The sequence below is a fragment of the Lissotriton helveticus genome, chromosome 5_1, assembly GCF_964261635.1.
Source record: "Lissotriton helveticus chromosome 5_1, aLisHel1.1, whole genome shotgun sequence".
Taxonomy (NCBI): Eukaryota; Metazoa; Chordata; class Amphibia; order Caudata; family Salamandridae; genus Lissotriton; species Lissotriton helveticus.
In genome coordinates this window covers 1,773,602,598-1,773,626,134 of record NC_136065.1, presented here as the reverse complement: position 1 = coordinate 1,773,626,134, position 23,537 = coordinate 1,773,602,598, and the positions used below count along the sequence as shown (strand labels likewise).

General features: G+C 46.3%; 1 protein-coding gene across 1 annotated transcript in view; it reads right to left on the bottom strand.

Annotated features, from left to right (window-relative positions):
* LOC144752806 (parathyroid hormone/parathyroid hormone-related peptide receptor-like) overlaps positions 1-23,537 on the bottom strand; it is a 334,785-nt gene that overhangs the window by 211,184 nt on the left and 100,064 nt on the right. The gene's annotated exons all lie outside the window — the stretch shown is intronic.

Below are 23,537 nucleotides of genomic sequence, written 5' to 3'. Positions count from 1 at the left end.
GTGCATATTGCAGCAGGGACAAGACTTATTTGCATATGGCTGGGTCCAGACTAAAGTGGCATGGTGTTCAAAATAACAATGGGTTGTAATGTAGCCTTAAGTATTTATCTGTGGTTGAGATTAATTCAAGCACTGCATCTATTGTATACTTGAGTCTCCCGAATAACATAGGCCTGGAATGGATGTGACCAAGTTAATATTGCAAAGAAAAACCCAGGCAACCTTAATCTTTTCAATTTACACTCACTGATATTCGAGTCAAAATGTCTGGCCAGAAAGGAAATTACTTTACATTCGTATTTTTATTAACATTTTATTTATTCCATCTCATATTCCTACACATTATGACTGCAAATCTGATAAAGCCAATCATTTAACCTACTTGTTCTCTTTCATAACCTCGTTCATACGTTTTGCACACTCACATCATCCATTTAAAACGTATTGGTAAATTTCCAAATGTCTTTCTTGATAGGTCTTAGATGTTGGGATATCATCTATACACACTACTTATATGTCTTAGCAAAGAAATCAAATACAATATAGTGTTACTCTATTTTATGCAATTAATATCACAATTTCTCTTTCTTTGTTATACATCCATCATTTTTGTACAATGGCAAATCCAAATGTTCTATATTCTGATGATACTGTGGCTACTGTTCATACACTTCTCAATGCGCATTTCGGTGTGAAATGCCTTCTTCAGGGATGCCACATGTTCAATTAAAGACCTTTGTTATAATTCAAAGGACCTGCAATCAGAATTATAACCCTCCTGAGCCATAAATTGCCAAAAAACATACCCGAAATAATTATGTTCATTTATTTTCTTAGTCAAACGTCGGACCCATCACCTGATACTCATGCACTGTGCCTTCCCCTAGGCTGTGGGAAAAGGAACATTCTTTCCACGTCTTACACCATCACAAATATAATATCAAATTGAATAAATAAAATGAGTATAATGGAATTGTTAATAAAAAATAAAATGTAAAGTATTTGTTTCCTCTCTAGTGAGTGTGAATTGAAACGATTAAGGTTGCCAGGGAATTTTCTTTGCAATATTAGCCTTTTCCATGCTCTAGGAACCGGATGAAAGCAGGAGAGGTCCCTTCTTTTTGAGCTAGGGTACCATGGAACGAAAACAGATCAAAGTCACCCTCGTTGTCTTCACATAAGTAGCTTGGGAGCATGGGTAGGCAGCACGGAAACATGAAGCATGACTGTCTTCGTTCTGGTCATGATGTAGGAACATTTGTGCCAAGAAAGTAAGGGAAAGACTGTCAGTTGAATGCCCTTCTTGAATGATCCTTCTAGATTAGCATAGTGGTCTTTTAGTAGGTAAGTATTGTTGACTTGTGCGTTGGTTGGAACACTTGATATGTATCTGCATGGGTGCAGCTGCATAGAATCTGGAATGCCACGTATGCTGGAGTCTGTAGTGACACTAATTTATCAAGTATCTAAATAGATTGGCACATTGAATGGCTAGATCTTGGATTGCCACAGTTTACGGGCATCTTGTACTGGAATGGCATTGTTGAATATTTATGAACTTATCAGAGCTACGTTCTTATGGTAAATTGGCACATAAGGCTGTAAGTTGCTTAGAACAGCGGGTTCTCCTGGATTTTTGCAGCATGGTGTTTTGTGGATTGGCACAGCTAGCTGGTGCTCACTTTGGAACAGATGGATGACTCTTGGATCGATACAGTTGGATGTCTGTTAGTGGCCAGCTAGATGCATCTGGGAATGGCAGAGTTGGGTATCTTTTGAATTGATACCGTAGGTGTCTCTCGAATTGGAAAAAAGAATATCTCCTGAACTGACGTAGTGAAGTGTTTCTTGGACTGAGGCTGTTAGGTATATGGTGGAATAGCATAGTTGTATTTCTTGTGGTTTGGTATTGTTCGCGGTTTGCATGTATTTACATTACACACACCTGTACACTAATGGGAGTTAGGAAGCGGTTTTAGATTTTGTACATCATGTGCATATCTGCATTATATTTAAAAAACTATTTTTTATTAAGTTTTATTGTCAAGAGAAAAAGACATACACATCAACAGTGCGATTATGTATCGCATCATCATTATACAAAGTACTGATAAACATAACCTCCCCTCCAAAAAAACAAACCAAAATTCCCAACACAAAAATACAAATCATAAAACCACCTTAGAGCCATTCACATATCGTACATGAGCGATATCTACAGTATTGTATTGCATCGATGAAGCATCCTCCCTCCATTCACCCAGACCGTCATCCCGAACCGCGCGTCCCATCACTATCAGCATCTAACTCGTATCATCCCGCCTTTCCCCAGCCGCTTTGTTTTGAAGGAATTGTCTCAAGGGTTCCCATATATGTTTTGGTCTAGAGACTGTGGGTAGCTCTTCTGCATATGTTTCCAAATTACTTTTGCAGTAAACCAGGTCTTTAATCCAGTGGTCTATTTTTGGGCTGCGTTCCCCCCCCCATGTGATAGCCACTCTTCATTTGGCCATGATCAGCGCCAGACGTACGAATCCGCATGCCCCACGTATCTGCGGAACGCAAGACAACAGGCAGACCAGGGGAGTACACTGTAGTTCAGTCCCCACTATGTCTTTTATGTCTCTCACCACAGTCGTCCAAAAAACAGCCACCACGCGACAACTCCAGGCAAGGTGCATAAATTCAGCATCAGCCTGACCGCAATGCATACAGCAGCTAGATTCTCGCAAACCATACCGATGTAGACGTGCCGGAGTGTAATACACCTGGGGCCATATGTATCAAGCTAATTAGCATTTCGGCCTTTGCGAATGCTAATTAGCTAAATGGTATGTATGAAACATTTTCGCAGCAAAATAAGGAATCGCACATTTTGCGATTCCTTAAATGCAATGTATCAAAGAAATATTTATGCAAAAATGCCAATAAGGATTCGCAGATTACCACCAACTTCTAGTTGGTGGTAAGTTGCGAATTCTTTTAAAAAAGCAATTTATTAATATTCCAAAGGTGCCATATGACGCTCATACATGCCCTTAGGGCATGTATGTGCGCCATATGCCCACACATGTCTTTTTCAGGGGTGCAGCAGGGTGTTCTTGTGACACCCCTGCACCCTTGAAAATATTCGCAATTTGCGATTAGCAAATTGCTATTCGCAAATATCCCCTTCATTCCTATGGGCCTCCTGGACCATAGAAATGAATGGGAAAATTGCGATTAGCAATTTGCTAATCGTAATTTAGGAATGTTAAGGAATCGCTACAAAGAAGCGATTTCCTACATACATACCGTTTAGCGATTTCTAAATAGCGATTCCTTAAAAATCGCTATTTAGGAATCGCTAAACGGTATGATGATACATATGGCCCTAAGTATATGTATGATGAATGTATGATATGCAGGTTCCCATTCATGACAAGCATACCTGTTAATTCACATACATACTTCCAGTCTTTCTCTAGGATCGGATCGGGCAGGCAAGCATTCCATCTCTCCCAGCTTCTGTTAGGCCGGCCTACACACTCCTCTCCTCTGTGTCTGTATAACCTAGAAACCAATTTTTTATTAGTGGGTGTAGTGAGCACTAGCTGTAGGGACATCAGTGTGGGGGGTTTAATAGAGTAAGTGTTGTAATGGGCCTTAATGGCGTGTCTGAGTCTGTGCAGCGCAAAGTGGAATAATAACGTGGGGTTGCTTATGTATTGTAAATTGTCCTGAGTAAGAAACGTTCCCTCCGGGTACAGATCCCTCAAAAGTTGGAAGCCTACTTCGTTAAGCAGACGCATCGACGGTACCTCCAGGGTCACTGATAATGCCCAGTGGTGGTCTATATGCATTGCTGAATGCTGAAGCATATATAGGTAATTTACCGGCCAGTCTCCCAATCTCCTGCCAAGCAGCCAGCGTCGCGTCTACCAAATTGATTTCTGTTTTCGGAATGCCATGTCTTCGGTGTGTGATCATACTGCGTAATGGAACGGGGCTAGCGTCTCCCTCCTCCACTGCGACGTGTGGTGTGAACGCATGCGGTCTCACCCAATAATATACATAATGTGCCTGTGCACTTAAATAGTAAATATAAAAATCAGGTGCACCAAAACTCCCCTCTGTAGAGCGCGAGGTCAGGGCCTCGCACGTGGTGGTGATATGACAATGACTGGACACACACACTTGCTGGAGGGTATGCCGGAAAAGACCCCGAGCGGTCTTCCGCGCTTTTATTATATACCTCGGAGCGTGCCCGTCCCGAGGGTGAAGGCATGCGTGTGCGTGTGTCTGATACAATGTTGTTTAGAGGCCGGGTGGCTCTCTACATCCTCGTCATAGTTACTAGTGAGAACAGACCAGCTCACCCGGGTGTGCCTGCTTCCCCAAACCAGTCGAAGCAGGGTCCCGCGGAGCGTGTTAAAAAAACACTTAGACAGCACAATCGGGATATTCGTGAATAAGTATAAGAATCGCGGTAAAACCACCATCTTAAATGAGGCGATACGATCCGCCAGCGAGAGCGGCAACACCATTCACAACTCCACCTGTTGTTCCAGCCTGGCATACGCCTTCCCATCGTTCTCGTGTATAACTGTATCAGGGTCACGATGAATCCAGACTCCCAGATACTTAACAGGATCCACGGTCCTTATCAGCGGGTATTCATATCAGGTTGAGTCGTGGATTCCGTTAAAGGTATAATCACGGATTTTTCCCAATTGACAACTAACCCCGATAGGTAGCCAAATCGTATGTACTTTCGGAGGAGTTGTGCTAAATATCGTGAGGGCTCTTGGACAAAGAGCACCATGTAATCCGCATAAAGCAAAATGGCGACCGGGCGATAATTAAAGTTCAGCGCTGTTTCTCTATGCCTCTGTCTAATGACACATGCCAGCGGTTCCAGAGCTATTGCGCTGCATTATATGTTTACATTACACAATTACAGTATTTATTGGCACTGGGAGACTAATATAATTGTTCATGATGACAATATTGTTGGTTATGTGTCTCTGGTATTAAAAACTGGGGGCTGGTTTAGAACTTGGCAGACAGTTCCCTGTCCAGTGTCCACCAAACTCTTGGTTCACCCGCCCTACTGTAGATGGGGCAGACAGTCAGATTTTCGGCAGTGGAGGTCCTGTTAGCTGTTGATGGAAAGCTTACTCTGATGGCCTGATGCAAATGCTGGCAGTCAATATAAAAACACTACTCCACCCTCCCTATTGAAAGTGGAAGCTCTCGTCTCTTTTTTTCTCTCTGTCACAGCCAGAGAAAACCTGGCAGTTTTTTCAAAGAGAAACAGATGTTTGTTTTTGAAAAACAAAAAGTTTGGTAGACAGCTGTCAAAATTGACAAGTTACGGAGATCACCACAGAGCTGGGGGTGACCTCTCAATATGACAGCCCTCTGGCTGTCAGGGTAGCGGACGTAATTGTCTTCAATACACAGGTACACTAGATGTCTTTGAGGTTTGTATTGTTTGATGCCTCCACGATTGGCACAATAAGCTGGCCCTATGATAAAAACAGATGAATTTCTCTTGAATTAAAATGATTAGTCTCTTGGATTGGCACAGTTAGATGCATCTTGGCTTGTGGCCTGGTAATGTTGGGATTCCTTGGACCTACACCGTTATGTCTGTTGGATTGGAAAAACTTGCTATCACTTGGAAAGGCACATTTGGTTGTCACTTAGATTGCCATAGTATATGGATTTATGTAGAACTAGATTGGCATGGATCAATGTATATTGGGTTAGTAAGAGTAGATATATTGTTGGCTATCGCACTTACATGTCTCTTGAGTTTACGCATATAGATGTCTCTTGTCATGGAAGATATGGGTAATTGTTAAATCAGCACAGTTGGTTGTCTCTTCAATTATCACATCTATATGTCTAATGAGTTTAGACTGACGTGTGTGTGTTTTGAATTAGCATGGATAGATATTTCTTGGATTGGCGTTGATTTGTATATCTTGAGTTAGTGCAGCTGTTGTTGAATGAACACTGATAAAATGGAGATCATTATTGTAGGAAAAATACAATCTTTGTTACCCCCCTCTCCACTATGACCTGCTTCCTTTGGTGTTGTTACCCCTAACACTGCAGGTAAATCTTTGTGTGCCAAGTTAGATAGCAATCTATAATGAGCCAAATATTAACCATAGTTTTATCCTGCCCTCTCTGGCTGCGAAAACAAAGCCTATATTGTTCCTTCTTTCCATCAATAACAGATCAATAATTATGGCTGTGATTATAGGGTCAAAGATAGACTACTGTAATTCTTTATGCCTTGAACTTTCCAAACATCATCTTTCTTGGATGCATGTAATGCAGAATGAAGCAGCCAGAATGATCACTCTTGCTCCCTGTTTGTCCTCGGGTAGACCATTTGTATCTGCTTTTTATTGGCTGCCAAATGAAAACGGTATCTCTTTCAAGAGACTACACCTCTTACATAAAAGAGACTACACCTCTTACATAAAAGAGACTACACCTCTTACATAAATGCCTACACGGTGAGGCTACAACATTTCTAAAACTAAACTTAGGGACAGATTTATCAAAGTTTTACGTTGTGCTTGTGCCAAGCAAGGGAGCGCAAGGGCAATGCAGACCCTAAGTGAGATTTATCAAGCCTCACAAAGCCACCTTGCGTGGCCCAGCATGGCTTGATAAATCTAGAGTAACGTAAGGCCGCGCAAATCGCTGTCTTGCGTTATACTGCAGGAGAGAGGCATTTCATTGGTGGAGCGTGAGTGGTCCCATGCATTCACTCATGGATTTTGGCTCATTCCCAAATTTACCATTAGTGGCAGACCTGGGAATGCATCAACATGCTACGCCTCCCCAGGTGAGGTGTAATAAGGAGAAATATCTTTATTTCTCCTCATGTTTTCCTCTTCCTGCGTGTTCTGCATTCAGAAAGAGGAAAATGTCTCTCATGATTGTTTTTTGTACAGGAAGGGGTCCTTTCCTGCACAAAAACAATCCTGCCAACAATGCATGCACCCTTGCACCATGACGAAAGGGTGCCTGCGTTGGTGCTGGGCATCCAAAAGTGCGCCAGCGATAGGAAAGAACAGGAATGCGCTGTATAATGGTAAATACAGCTCGTTCCTGCCCTTTCACTCAGTGCAGCAAGGTGGCTTGCTGTGTTGCGCAGTGTGAAAGAATGATAAATCTGCCCCTTCGTTTCTGTTAACCTTCAAGAACGTTTGGTTAATCTGCTCAGCTTCTAAACCAAGCATCTTTCAGGACAATTTTGTTTGGGGCCAAAGCTTCTTAACCCTACCTCCAAGCCTCTGAAATAATCTTCAACTGGATTTAAGATATATTGTCTCTTAAAAAAAGAAAAAAAAGGGAAAAAATACTCTAGAAAGAGCATTTCAACCCGCCGATTACTAACCATTGGTTAGCTTCATTGGCACTCTTATTTTCTTTCTTTTTATTGGCCAATGCGTCTGAGCATGTCTGCTTCATTTATGCGAATGCTTTTGTTTTCTTCTCTGATGCATGGACTGAGTACTGATTGATTTGTTGATTGGTGTTCTTCTGTGCTCCTTGTACTTGGATTGTGTTTTTAGGTCTCGCTTGGGCGAAAGCAGCGCATGCGTTGCATCGCTTGGCGAGACTCTATTGTTGTGGGTTTGGTGAGCGAAGGGAGACAAACCATGTGCGCGCACGGACAGGCGATATGCGCGCGCATGGCGTCTCCTCTGCCTCACATGCGCTCACACTACAAGGCAGACAAGCGCTTGTTGCTTACTAAAAACCGTGACTTGAAGAAACTGTTCACAACCTCTTTCCTTCTTTCATTTAGAGGAAGAGGTGTGGCGCCGCGGCTAGGACGACTGACTCTGGAATCTGGGGATCACGGTTCGATCACCGGCGGCAGATTAGCCCAGCACCATGTGACTCTGGGCAATAGCTTGCTTAATCTTCCCGACGGCCCCCAGCGCCTAGAGACCCTTACAGGTGATTGTACGCTTTACAAATGTGGATTATTATTATTGGAATGAACAGTTTGTAATCAGATTTGGCGCAGTTCAAACATCTCAAAATATTGATTATTTGTATATATGGTGGCGTTTGAAAGTTTAACATGAGTAACACTGGGTGAAGTACATTAATTTGGAAGTAGATTTCTACTGGTCGGGATTTGACTAGCAAAAACTTTTGCTGGTTTGTTGTCACCCTTTCTTTCATTGCTCATATTCAAAACCTTATGATTTATGATTGAGTTATTTTACTTACAGTACTGATTTGTATTTCCTTTCTAGGGTAAGCAGATACAGTGTTTATTGATTTTTTTAAAATAGTTTGAAGTCATTCCCTAATTCTTTCACTGTTCAATTCGTGACTGATTGCTCAGCCAGGGAGCTGTGCTGGGATTCTTGAAATGTCATCACAAAGCCACGTTCGGACTAGTTGGTTGCTGGCATAGTCGGGCTTTGACAGAGCCGTGCTGTTATTAGCTGTTGTTCGCTAAGTTTGTTTATAGAGATTTATTGTGATTTTGTTTTGGTTCTATTTGGTGTAAAACATTGGTTGTATAATTTCAAACCCTAAACAAAAAAGAAACATACCTAGAGAGGGGCAGAAATTACAGAGAGAAGGAATTCCAGCACATGAAATGATGGTAGAGATGGGGTATTACACATGCACCTGGATCACTGAGTAGAATAAATACACCACACATGGTGAGGTTTACAGTTTCATTGGAGGGCCCTTTTAATATTAATAAGCTAGATTTTCTAAAAACAAACCATGTATGATATGAAGCCAATGCCCAGAATCTCACAGTGTTAGGCAATTACTAAATGGGGTAGCATGGCACTGAAAAGGAAAGAGAAAATCATAAAAAGCATTCAGGCAGTGGCTACACAGTAAACTATATCACCAAGACAATAGCTTGAGGGAAGACATGATGGAATGTGAAAAGACATTTCCTGCTATAGTTGATGGAAAAGAGCAGGATAAAGAAAACATTTAAAACAAAAGAATGATGTGGAGTCAGATGATGATGATCAAATCATAAGTGAACTGTTGAATTCTAGATCTCTTCTGTATAATGATGGATCGATGGAGGCAACCCAGGCTGTTATAGGAGTTGATAACGATGCTAGGGAGATACACGAATGGCACATGCCCTACTCGGATTGTACCGAGTGCCCCAACAGAAGTTACAGCAATTATGGCCATGCCTAGTACAAGTTGAAGCGGGGTACTACAGCATCAGAAACAGGTTACCCCTTGAGAGCAGTGGTGGCTTCACCATCTATAGTAATTTGTATCTGAATTTTTAAGACCGAATTTGGCTAAATGTTGAAAAGGAATGTGGTTTTGAACAGATTATTGAATTATACTGCTGATGAAATGAGATATTTGATAAAAGAAGCAGCTAAGTGTGCTAATGAGGCTCACGATAAATTGGAAGAACTACCTGATGAGCTAGAAGTCGACATTAGCAAAATGAAAAATGTAAAACTAAATTGTAAAATGGTTCTAACGCATGATGAGTTTAAAGAGATGGGCTTGATTTCTTTAAGAGCCCACATTTAACATTTATTTTGCATATAAAAGAAAAATGAAAGGTATTGAGGGAAAAGCAAGGAATATTGTGATTGACCCAGAAGTAGGGCCAACTTTGATGGTGGGGTTCCCTTTAAAGGAAGTACGTGGAGATAATTTGGTTCATGTTCCATGGAGAAGGACAGACTTGCTTGCAAGAAGACCCAGCTATGTGGTATGAGGAAATACATTGAATGACACAAATGTCTTCACTGTTATGGACTGATTTAAGTACGCAGTTTATTTATTTATTTATTATGTATTTATTTAGAGTCTTGTATAGTGCCTGAATCACCCCTGAGGGGTATCTCCGCCCTACAGAGAGCTAAGAGCGGCAGGGAAGGAAATTAGAACAGTGTGGATCAAAGATAGTCGGCACAATTTCGGAGTTGGCTGGGAAGTGAATTCCATAGGAAGGGGGTCAGATGTTAAAAAGATTTCCCCTCCAGTGCGGGATTTCTTAACACGAGGTACCAAGAGGAGTGATTTAGAACTAGAGCATAGAGTTATAGAGTGTAGATAGTGAAAGAGTTTATCTGCTAGATAGCTAGGGCCATTACCATGGATTGCATTATGCACTATGCAGCACATCTTGTATTGGATTCGCTAGGGGATGGGTAGCCAATACAGACTTTGGAGAAGTTGCAAAGATGCGGTCCTAGCAGGAGAGTTGGAGACTAAGCGGGTTGCAGTATTTTGGACCACCTGAAGTCTGTTGAGAGAAGGCTCATTGGCTGAAATCAGGAGGGCATTACAATAGTCTAAATGACTGGTTACCAGTGCCTGAAGGAGATTTTTTCGGACTGTCATGCGGAGAAGAGGAAAACCCTTCTCAGGAGGCTCAAGGCATGGAAGCAAGAGCCTAGATCGGTGTATCTTGGTCCTTCATCGTTAATTTCTGGTCTATTTATACTCCTAGGTTTTTTTACCACTGTTTTCGGGACAGGGCATCACCCAGGTTGGCAGGCCAACAATCAGGGGACCAGAGTAGGGTTGCTACTCCAAATAGTATAATCTCTGTTTTGCTGGTATTTAGTTGGAGAAAAATTTTCTGCATCCAGGCTGATATGGCTATCATACCTTCACTGAAGGTTGATTGGGTGTTGGGAGAATTTTTGTTGAATGCCATTAGAAGCTGGGTGTCGTCAGCGTATGAAATTAGGATGAAGCCCAGACCCCTTAGTCAGACCCCCCAGGATATAGCGGCATGGATTAGCAAATTTAGCTGCACAAATTTGGAAATTTAGCGACACAAATATGGAAATTTAGCTGCATTTTTGCGGCGCTTTATTTTACTCATAATCATTCATTTTCATTCATTTTCAGCCTGAAATCGCGAAATGCTTGGATTACCGGCTAAAACACAAGGCGCTCTGGTGGGCAAGAAAGAGCTGAGATCTGCTCGGTTGGGGATCCAACCCCTTAATCCGTCCTCTTGAAACGAGTACCATGGGAGACAAACACAGGGATAGACTAAGGAACATACAGACGGCCGCCCGACACTGATGATCGCCCCGTAAGCAGAAGGAATTGACCCGGACGGGCGAGCAGATCAGAGGAGTTGGGACTAGGCTGCTGCGCGAACCCTGTGCTGGATGGCGTTATGATGTTGGATGGCGCTGGTCACCAAGTGCCGGACAAATGGCACCTAGGAGACTCATAGGCTGCAGAGACCAGAGCAGACATTGCGACGTCAAGGGGATCCGCTCCTAGTGGCATGCCCAGAGGAGGCCTGGGCAGGTGGCGAAGTTGAAACGAGCGGCTCGGCGAGCGGCAGTCACTGGGACCATGACTGTCAATTATGGGGCGTGCTGTGAGTGACGAGCCGGCAGCAGTGCTGCTCATGAGACTCAACTCTGGAGATTTAACAGTGGAGAGGCCTGAAGGGACCGGCATGACCTCTCCCTAAGCAAATGGTGATACAAACAGCCAGACACAGTGGAGTTGTGGCGTGATACTTCCCAGGTGAGGCCTGAAAGGGCGCAGGCCGTATGAGTGAGGGCTGTGAGGGGCAGCGCCTGAGAGACTGAGAAAGGAATAAAGTGCTCTGAGCGTGAGGGGGGGGCCAGGCGGGGCCTACTGTATCTGGCCCGAGATTATTACGGAAAGGCACTGGCCCACTGAAGTAACAATGGTGATTGGCTCACACCCTTCCTACCCCTCCCGAGGATACTATTTGAATAAGGGGCGGGCGGCCCACTCTTCACCGAAGATAACTAACGGACCCATTTCAGGATCCAAACAGGGAGCTGGAGCCATTTCCTGTGAGATCAGTCAGCAAGATGGGAGAGCTTAAAGGCCAAGGAGTCCCTCAAATCAATAAGATAGACCTGTGCAGAATATTTTTTTACAAAAGTGCTGATTTTGTGGGCAATTTTGCAAAAATCGCTGCATTTTTGCAAAAGTGCCGATTTCGCAGCAAGCCGCGAAATCGCGAAATGCTGGAGGGTGTACTTAGTAAATTTGCCAGGGGAGCTGAGTGGGACTGAGGCACGATCCCTGAGGCACACCTTTTGTCAGCTCTGATGTTTGGGAGCGGAAAGTGCCAAGATTGATGGTTTGGTTGCGGTTGGTTATGAAGCTGGCTAGCCACTGGAAAGCAGAGCCCTGAACTCCGATGTTGCTTAGTTTCTTGAGTAAGATGGAATGGGATATCATGTCAAAAGCCACTGACAGATCCAGTAGCACCAGTAATGCTGCTTGTCCATTATCCAGGGAGTGCCTAAGGTTGTCCGTGACTGCAATCAGAGCCCACTCCGTACTAAATTTGGGTCGGAACCCAGACTGAAAGGGGTCCAGGCAGCCTGTTACTTCGGTGTACTCTGAGAGATATATGTTGATGTGTTTTTCTAAAAGCTTGCATGGATAAGGTAACAAGAAGATGGGGGGGTAGTTGGACATTTCATCCTGAAGGGTGTTAGGTTTCTTCCCGATGGGGATTACCTGGGCAGCCTTCCATTCAGAAGGAAGAGATCCTTTATCCAGGGAAGAATTAAGAATGGAGCAGATGGTAGGTGCCAACTGTTTAGGGAGGATATTTAAGCTGGTAGAATATCCTGGGGGGAAACTGATTTGACGGTTTTCATAAGAGAGTCCTCCGTATCTATGGAGAGTGGAGGGAAGCACTTCAAGGAATGTGTAGTGGGAGAGAGAGCTGTGAGAGGGGTAGAGATGCCATTAGGAGGGTTCCTGTCCTGAATGAGTCTGTCATATATGTTTTCAATTTTCTGGATAAAATGATTGGCTAGTTTGTCACAAAGTTCTTGTGAGGATGTTACCTCGTTCTGACAAGCTGTGGGATTAGTAAAAGAATTGAGAGTACTATAGAGTTCTTTAGAAGATTTACCGACCTGATTGAGTTTGGACTCAATGTGTCTTTTGCATGCTTTTTTTTTAGATTTTTGTGGTATAGGGCAAGAGAGCTCATGTAGGTTATTTTGTCAGGGCCTTTCCAGTTTTTTGCACGGGCTTTTTTCTTTCCGCAAAGCGGGAGAGAGCCATGCCGCCTGCTTTCGCCCTGTCTTGGTTGGATGACGTTTTAATGGGGACAACTGTTCCATGGTGGTTCCAAATATGTTGTTGTACCTGGTCAGATAGTCCTAATTATCTGAAGCCAGATAGGCATTAGTTAGAAAGCTATTCGTAAAGCGTTCCTGCGTAATTATATGCCATTGTCTATGCAGACTGTAGGTGGTTTTGACGGGGCTAGGAGAGGCCTCTATTGCTTTTATTAGAAAACAAAGTAAAGAGTGGTCTGACCAAGTGAGGGGGCAAGGAGCCTCACAGCAGATGTTGGGGGTAGGGGTCAGGATGAGGTCTAGCGTGTGTCCTGTGAGATGTGTGGGGCGAGTGTTGGACTTTTCCAGCCCTAGAGTGGCTAAATCTTCCAGGAGAGTCAAGGCGTCTGCATTAGAAGGGGTTTCACTATGTACATTGAAGTCCACTAATAATAAAAACTGTTTGGATGAGATAATGTGGGGGGCAATAAGCTCCATGATTTGTAGTGAGAGGTCCTGAAGGGGGCCTGGCGGTCGGTAGATAAGTGCACCTTTCCAACAATAAAGGGGTTGGGAGTCGATACGGAACACAAACATTTCTAAATTATTGCCATAATATTGTTCCAGGATAGTATTCTTGATGGAGTCCTTGTGGACTATGGCTATGCCTCCACCGACCTTAGCGGGCCTATCAAATGTTTGGATGCGGTAGCCATCGTAATTGCCGGGGTGGAACTTTGTTTGAGCCAGATTTCCGTTAGGAAACCAATGTTGGTATATCCTGAGGAGAGCAAGTCCTTCATTTCAGTGGCGTGCTTGGGCAGTGATCTAACATTTGCCAAGAAGCAGTTCCATCCCTCACTGGGGTTACTGATGGAGTGGTTAGGGTGAGGGGGTGATCATTTGTTTCCCCATGGGGATATCCTTGCCTACAGTGGTGGCTCCAAAGTTTGCCTGCTGAAATTCCAAGCTGTGGAACTGGAAGTCTTTACAGGCAAAAGGTCCTTCCATTACTGGGGGGGGCCTTAGGAGTGCATGCGGGGGTACTAACCCTTCTTAGAGCAATAAGCTACGTACTAGTATAAGTATACTTTTGGCTGAGGCTTCGATCTAGGTTGGGAGGAGCAGGGGCCCTAGCAACGGCTGAGAGCGGACGGGTGCAGATAGGCTTGCCTTTGCCGCGCCATCGGCGCACCCACTGCGTGTGTCTGCTGCACGTGGGGAAGAGCATGGAATTAAGTAGAGAATGCCAGGAAGCAGCTAGACTGCTAACCCTGGGTCCTCCCAGACAGGAAGTGAGTGAGCGAGAGGAAGACACTACCTCTAACTCCCTCCACACAAGCGGGAAATCCCGAGGTGGACCGGTGAGGAAAGCTGTGAGTCCCAGCCTGGCGGGAGAATAAGAACCCAACTGAGGTAAGGAGAACATTGTTAAGGGGCGTGGCCTGGCAGACTAAGATGGTGGACGCGACTCTCTAGAGCTCCGTCCCGGCTGCCCGCTTAAAACCGCGCCAAACATGCTGGGGTTCCTCTCCTGACCCCCCAATCATCCCGAAAGCAGGCTGCACATACCGGGACACCCTCAGCGCCGCGGCGGCGTGAATTGACCCCGGGAACTGACAAAACCAGGGAGGTCGCTCCGCGACCGAGAGGAAGCTGAAAATGGCGGCGCCCTGATAGACGTCCTGCGGCGGGACCCGACGGTGGCAGATCATGAGCCTCCCTTCACCCATGGTGCGCATCAACCCTCACCAACGGTGTGCCTGAAGCGAGACCGGGGACGCAGTGCCGGCGGCCCCCCGAGCGTCCCCAAGCCCGAAGGTGAGAGCGCTGCTGCCGGAAACACACCACGCTCGGCCGCCGGAGGGGGCCCTTGCGGAGGACGCTATGCTCCCAGCGATTACTGCCCTACCACCACAAGGACATAGCACAGTTGCCCCACGGGACCCCCTGCATGCTGATGAAGGTTCCCCATGGTTGCCCTACGCTCCGGGCCACGGATCGGTGGTCGGTGGGCGAGGCGGCGGGGACATCGCCACCGGCAATCCATTACCGCAAAGACCCATGCTGAGGACCCTGAGACCTGACACCAGCACAGGAACACAGGCGGCGTGCACCCGGTGCTTCTCCGGTGACTCTGAAAGACTCCGCCCCCCCCAACAGCCACGAGGGTACGGGGATGAAGAGAGGTAACAGAACGGGGAGGAACTGCGCAGCGATTACCACACAAGACCTGCGCCTCACAGCACCATCACTATGAGGCCCACAGCACACGAGGGCAACCCACGGCACACACTTACCGCAAGACCCAGCCTGGGTACACCTTTCACGCCCCCAAACAGCAGCTTAATGATATGAGTTAATCACCCCTGGACCTCCATCCCCCGCCGGCCTAGAACGCAACCGGGAACTAGTGCATGCTCGCCTCAAGCCCCGGGGCTGGGCGACACAGACGATAACTCCCGACACAACACCAACAGGGCCTTGGTAACCACCCCCTACTGCTCTCACGCCACAGACCTTGCAGCACCTTCTCCTCCCCGGCATAGGGCGACAAGATCTACACACCTAAACAGGAGTTTAAAGCACTCATCAACGGCATCATGGGACGCCAACGTATCACAGAGATCCCGCTGGCACAAAACCGCAGGCAGGACTCCCCGAAGCCCACCCACTCCTCCGCGGGCGAAAGGCCCCCTCCTGAACCATCCACGTCGGATAAACTGGACAAAGTCCTCGCCGCCATTGAACACTCCAGAGTCACGATCGAAACTAAATTTGGAGAACTGGCCACGGACATGAACCTCCTGTGAGATGATCACAGGAAATTGGCAGACAAGGTCAAACAAACCGAAACAACGCTCAGAGAAATGGCACCTGAGGTACGTGCGCATCAGGATACACTGACGGACATGCAGCGCAGGATACAACTCCTTGAAAGTAGAACAGACGATTTGGAGGGACGCTCTCGGAGGAGCAACATCCGCAACCTGCATCTCCCGGAGGGCTCAGAAGGCCCCCGCCCAGTCACTCACATGGAGACCTGAATAAAGACATTCACTCGCCCGGAAGACCTGACTCCGTTTTTCTCCATTGAAAGAGCACATCGAGTACCGGCTCGTAAGCCCAAACCAGGCTTGCCCCCTAGACCATTCCTCCTAAAGCTACTCCACTTCCAAGACAGGGACACCATCCTTCGAGCGGCCCGAGAGAGAGGTGCACTACTCATGGAAGATAAACGTGTCATGTTATTCCCGGACTACTCGAGAGCAGTTGAGCAACAAAGAGCCACCTTCCTGGCGGTCAAACACTCCCTACAACAGAAGCAGGTGCAATACGCTCTCCTCTTTCCGGCCCGACTAAAGATCATCTATAAAGGTTCCACACATTTTTTCACCGACCCTGCGGAGGCGAGCTCCTCGGTGGACCAGCACTTGCCCGGCCCCGAAGCTGAGGGGGACTCACCACACCACCGACAATCGAACCGCCCCAGACACCAACGGAAGAAGGTCACTCTCACGCAACTCACCTCCCACCCAAGATCCCCCGATCCGGAGCAAATCATAGCGGAACGCACAAAAGGCCATACAGGCGGTGGCCGCAAGGAACGCAGATAAGAACACCTCAGACATAGAGGAACTCCTTCACATTTTCTGGTCTGAAGACGAAGCCAGCAATACCCACACATCACTTGATGGATCTGGCACACCGCCGCTAGTCACCCCACAAATGGCGGACACGCTGATATAGTTTGCAACGGGACAAACGGATCACACTAAAAATCACATTGCTGCCAATGGACATGCAATAACTGTGGTTAGCAACGCAAGGCGGCCCAGGGCCCGACCAATCAGACCTAGCTGCACTACGAACAGATACATATGGGACGTCAGGAGAATCTATTCCCCCAGCGACATGAACTGAACATCCTGCAGCGGGCGGCCGGAAGGCCAGAGACGCCCGCAACCGAACAACCACCCCCCTCCACACAACGACTTAAAGACAGTATATGAAGTACAGTTTGGACATCCCGTTTTCGACGCTATGTCCCTCTCGTTGGGAAGTTTTCCGATCATCCAAGTTTTACGTCCCAGTTTCCAAGACTCAGCCTACACCCTATGTGGATCGCTCTGATGGGAGACTATGCAACCAAAAGACTTTGGACAGTCGGAGTTGTGAGATTCGGGGAGGAGGGACGAGGAGGGTGCACGAAGGGGATGGGCCCCGGCTCTTAACATACCATGGCACTCAGATCCCCCAACACAGATTTTAAGGTTATTACCATAAATGTCAGGAGTATGCACACGGCTAGCAAGCGATACGCTGTCTACGCCTACATTAAACGTCAACAGGCGCAGATAGCGTTTTTACAGGAGACCCACCTGTCCGCACAGGAAGTGACCAGGCTACAAAGAAAATGGCGGGGTGTAATATGTGCTACTGCCTACTCGGCATATGCCAGGGGCGCCCTTGTTTGGATCAGGCCAGGAGTCCCGTTCAAAGAATTCACTCGAGTCATAGATAAAGAAGGCCGATATGCCATACTGGAAGGTTTACTGGATGGCCAGGCTCTCCTACTGGGTAGCATATATGCCCCTAATGTAGACCAGGACCCCTACTGGGCATGCCTTACTGGCATACTTACTAGATATCTCACAACCCCATGGCTCCTCGGAGGGGACTATAATTGCGTCCTGAACCTCCAACTGGATAGATCCCCCCCCCCCGATTTATTCACCGGCACAAAAACAGACTGCACAATATCAGGAATGGGTACAACATTGGAACCTGATAGACCCGTGGCGCGAACACAACCCAGATACACGACTATATTCTTTCCACTCCACACCCCATGATCTTCGCGTCCGTCTCGATAGATTTCTCTGCTCCACAACAGTGTTCCCCCTCGTACAACACACTGACTATCTCGGCAGGGTCCTCTCGGATCATGATGCACACGCCTGACACTTAGATGACGCCCCCCCCCCCCTATACCCACCTGGAAACTACCAAGTGATTGTCTTTCCGACCAGGTCTTCAAACAGACACACGGCTCCTCCATTAGTGAACACTTCGCGATCAACACAGGCACGACGAGCTCTCGCCTCATAGAATGGGACGCATTCAAAGTAGCAGCCAGGGGCCACTGCATACAACAGATCCCTGGGGTCCGTAAGACACTAGACAGAACTATACAGACTACAGAACAGACACTAGCGACACTTACGAGGCAAACTGACACCACTGACACCACAGTCGAACAAATAGCGGAAGCCAGAACCATCTATGCAGAGGCGCTGCGAGACCTGCGCAAATATAACTTTAGGGCCTACGCAGCCAGGACACACAGAGAGGGCAATAGGGGAGGCGCGCTGTTGGCATGGCTTGCCAGGCAAGAAGTGACCATGAACCCGATCACGGAACTATTAGACCACACGGGTACCCCCCGGCACTCACAAATCGATATCTTACATATCTTCCGGGACTATTATGGGAAAATCTACCAGGGCCCGATGCAAACAGACCAACGGCGAAAAATTACGTGGTTTCTCCGCCCCTTGCGTGTCCCCCACATCCCAAGAACCGCCAGGAAAGACCTGGACTCGAAGATCACGGCCCCGGAGATCACCCAAGCCATCAGGCAAATGGCACGACACAAAGCCCCGGGTATAGACGGATTCCCTCTGGAATATTACAGCGCCTTCTCGATGCACCTGGTCCCTAAGATAGTGACCATGCTAGACGAGGCGCTGGCCCGGGTTGAACTCCCAGAATCACTCCGAGAGTCTGTCATTGTAACATTTATCAAACCGCATCGAGACCCCACCCTCCCGGCCTCATATAGGCCAATAACACTTCTTAATGCAGACTGTAAACTACTCGGGAAGGTTTTGTCAAACAGGTACGCCCAGGTCCTCCCGCCCCTAGTGCACTCAGATCAAAATGGATTTGTCCCAGGACGGAACACTTTACAGAACATACGCCGTTTATTCCACATCCAAGACAGTGCGAGAACGCAATTCCGTAATGCAGCCTGCTTGATCTTAGATCTCGAAAAGGCATTCAACACTTTACTCTGGCCATACTTATTCGCGATACTGCGCAGGGCCCGAGTTGGGCCTGTTCTGTTGAAATACACCAAACTCCTCTACCAGGGCCTCACATCTCGGGTACGGATAGGCAAATACATATCAACACCATTCCAGGTCAGCAGGGGGACCAGACAAGGATGTCCCTTGTCCCCCTCCTGTTCACCCTAGCAGTCGAACCACTCACAATTAAACTACGTCAGGAGGGGCAGACCTGGGGCATACCAATAGCGGACGTCACACACTGCGTGTCACTATACGCAGATGATCTCTTGATATACGTCAGAGACATCACTAGTGACTTATCTACGATTTGGTCGACACTACAGAATTTCAGGGAGGCTTCCGGTCTTAAAGTTAACTGGTCGAAATCCACAATCTTCCCTTTAAGCCCACACCTAGCGCCACACAACCTACTGATGGGTCCCCACACGCTTACATGGTGTACAGCAGCAGCACCCCGGTACCTAGGAGTGCAGCTCTTTCACACCCCCACGGACCTGTATGAAGGAAACCACCGTAAGGTCTTGACGGGACTACGAACGTCAGTATGCTTCTGGAAAACATTGCCACTAGCCCCCATAGGTCGCATCGCGCTTGTTAAGATGATTATGGTCCCACGACGCCTATACCATTTTGCCAATCTCCCAGTGATACCACCACGGTCCTTCTTTACAGAACTTAATACGCTCCTCACAACACTGATCTGGGGAGGAGGTAGACACAGGGTAGCCCTATCCACACTTTACCTTCCTACTACCCAAGGAGGACTTGGAGCCCCATCCTTTGAGGCATACTTTCTGGCGGCACAACTCCAGTGGCTGTCGTACTGGACAGCAGAACGCCATGTCGGGGAAACACTTACGGAACATAGCCGGATCTCCCTTCCGGCGATACATAGACTATTGCTCCCAGGCACGAAGCCCCTGCGCACATACCCCTAACAGGTGACAATAGCACGCAAGTGTATGCTCAGGATTCACCGCATGTCTACGGGGAAACCACCGTACTCACCATTGCTTCCACTGATAGGCCTCCCCCGTAAGGAAGGCTATTATACCTCCCGCGCTCTCCAGGTATGGACGGACCATTCCATCACAGACATGGCGTCCCTCTTTGACGACGGCCAATTGCTGACCTATGCCCAACTGACAAATCTCTATGATCTCCCACCTGGCTAATTCCTCCTGCACCGACAGCTCATAGACAGTTGCTGCCCGTTCTGGGACGCACGGGAGGGTGAACCTCCGACACACCCGGTGATACACACAATCATACATATGGAAGTGGGCAGACACCTGGTCACGTGACTATACAAGGCAATCCGAGAGCTTTTGCTACGGCCCTCGGACTTGTTGCGACAGGTATGGGAGGAAGAAGTCGGTCGGGTATTTAACGATAAGGAATGGAAAAAAGTATTGGAATATCCCAAAAAGGTCTCTAGAAACGCCCGCTTTCGTAACATCCAATTTAATATACGTCATAGGGCGTATCTCACCCCACAGCGACTTCCCCGGTTCTATCCTGACATACATTTTGCCTGCCCCCGATGCCAGACCCCCAAAGCTGATTTCAAACACATGTTCTGGGATTGCCCCGTCATTGCATACTGGAACCAGGTGCACCGCATTCTCCTAGAGGTAACTGGGAATACAACACAGCCCTCATGGGAAGCTAGCACCCTGGTATTCTTCCGCAAACGGAAAAATGAGAAGGTACTTTACCGATTCGCCTCCCTCGCCCTACTTCTAGCAAAAAGGGGGATAGCCATGCATTGGCATGCCCCGGAGGCAGCATGGACAGGAGCAGTAAAGAAATGGGGAGCGGCGGAAGAGGGCGTATTAAGAGATGAGGAGGTGAAAGGCATACGCAAACACCCCATTTCTCTTGAATTGGCACAGCTACTACACCTCTTCACCCATACTATGACGCAACCATCTTCCTTGCCTACCTCTCAATCGCACATCACACCGCACTCCCCACCAGAGCAGAGAGTGGAAGCCTCACAAAGGAATACCGATCCGTCGACCGTGGCCACCCATTCCACACCAGCCTCTGTCCACGCCACCCGCCCTTTCTCCCACCAATGAGATATCCGCAGCATTGCCCCCCCCAGTTCATTTCCCCCTCAACAGTTAGTTGCTCCCCCTCAATATTCGGAAGTTCCGATTCCAATACGCAATTCATGAACAGGCACACACCAGCTGCTTAGGCAGAGTCACTACAGGCATGCCTGGATATGACATAGGGTCGCCGGACACTCCATGCAACACCGCCATGTGGTTCGTACCATACATAACGATACACGGACAAAGGGACAAGGAATTGTTCCCCCCAAAGTGATAATTATAGGTACACACGGGAAATATGCTCGAGTTGTTGACTTTAATGACCGACGTGCTATGTTACTATTGTTCAATGTATAGCCACCAGCCATGCATTACTGTTTTGTTTTTCTCCCTACTTCACCATATATTGCAAAATGTATACACATGTCGAAATACTGGTTGTACTGCGATATGAACCTTCAATAAAAACATTTAAACAACAAAAAAAAAGGAGAACATTGTTAAAATATCGCAAGGCTAAAAGTATTGTCCCTAGTAAAATAAATAATAGTAAACTCAAGATTTAGCAGCACATGATTAAGTAAAAGAATAAAAGAACACAATTGTTGTTTGTAATTGTAGTCCCTGGAAATCTGTGGTTAGAGTGCAAAGTAGTTACTGGATGGCCAACACAAGAACCAGCTAGGCTTGTTCCTGATAATGCGCCATCAACGGAGATAGCAGACAAATACAAGGCCATGACTGATCATATTAACAAGTGAAATCTTGAAAGGTTATACATTTGGAGACGTTTTTGAGAACAACTCAGGAACCTAAACAATCAGTGCATTCTTATTATGAGAGGTAGAAGCATATTTTTTTTAAAGCATAGTGGAGTTGCAAGTGGAGAAAAAGATGGAGCTTATGGTTTTTTTCTGCTTTCGTAAAGGGATTAAGATCAGAGATTAGTAATCATATTCAACAAAGTGAATTGTGTTGGCAAATTAAGAGTATTAATGGGATCTTGATGGTGGTGAAAAATAGTATTGACTATTTTGAAACAAGGCAGAAGTTAAAGGAAAAGATGATGATTGCTCAGACAAATCAGTTTGGAAGAGGATTGCCGAATCAAATGGGTTCAAATATGAACTTTGTACAGAATGGAATAAATGGGGTGACACAATGAATGCAAATGTTGAAAAAGAATGCACTGTGTCATTATTGTGGGAGGATTGGGCATTGGAAAAGAGAATGTAGACAGAATACTAACAGAATTCAAGTGCTTTTGGAGCAATTTCAGCAACAAGAGATAATAGGACTAATATGCAGTATCAAAATCATTCTGAATGTCCATACCAACAGCCCCGGTGATGCAATAAAACCTGAGAAATAAAATGCCATATAATCCAGGGTACCAGCAAAATACCATGTTTCTGAATGATGAGATAGTAGGAGGAAGTTCACAATTACAGTGCCTGAAATGGAGTTGTTCAGTGCTGCGGTTGAACACAGTGGCCCATATATTGATGGAAAAGTCAATGTCCTCTCCGTTTAATTTCTGATTGATAATGGGAGCTACCCGTTTCACAGTTTGTTCTGTGGAAGCCCCAAAAAAACTATCCCTCTCAGGAAGCGAAGTCCAAGTTGTAGGGATCAGCAATAAACACATTGTTGCACCAGATGTTCCAGTTAAAACAGAGCCAATAGAAAATGAAAATAAATTCATACTATATGATTCAAGTTCTATCAATTTACTTGGAAGGGATCTTTTATGCAAAATGAATTGTGCGATTTATTGCACATTGGATGATGTGGCGGTTGAAGCGCAAGATGAGGATTCAGTTTTTTAAATTAATTTAGAAGACACAAGAGTTGATTTGTACCCAATCTTGACAAAAGATGATCTGCCTCTGGATTAAAACATACTGTCAAGAGAAAGGTATGGGATTACACTGCTAATAAAGTTAGGCTGATTTAATCAGCAGAACCAGTGAGAATAATTGTTTATTAAGATGCAATATTTCTTAGACATATACAGTACAGCCTTTCGAAAGAGGTTGAGGAAGGAATGAGACCAGTAATTGAAAGAATGATTGAGCAGGAAATTCTTCGAGAAGTGCTTGCAGATGTCCAGTGATGTCTTAATGCTGCAAGCCAAGGTCAGATTTTTTAACACCAATGTAAAATTGGTCTTTCTGTATGGAGCAGAAAGTTGGAGGACGACAGTGACCACCACCAACAAAGTCCAGATCTTCATCAACACCTGTCTGAGAACAATCTGCTGGCCAAACACGATCAGCAACAACAACCTATGCCAGAAGACTTCCCACCTC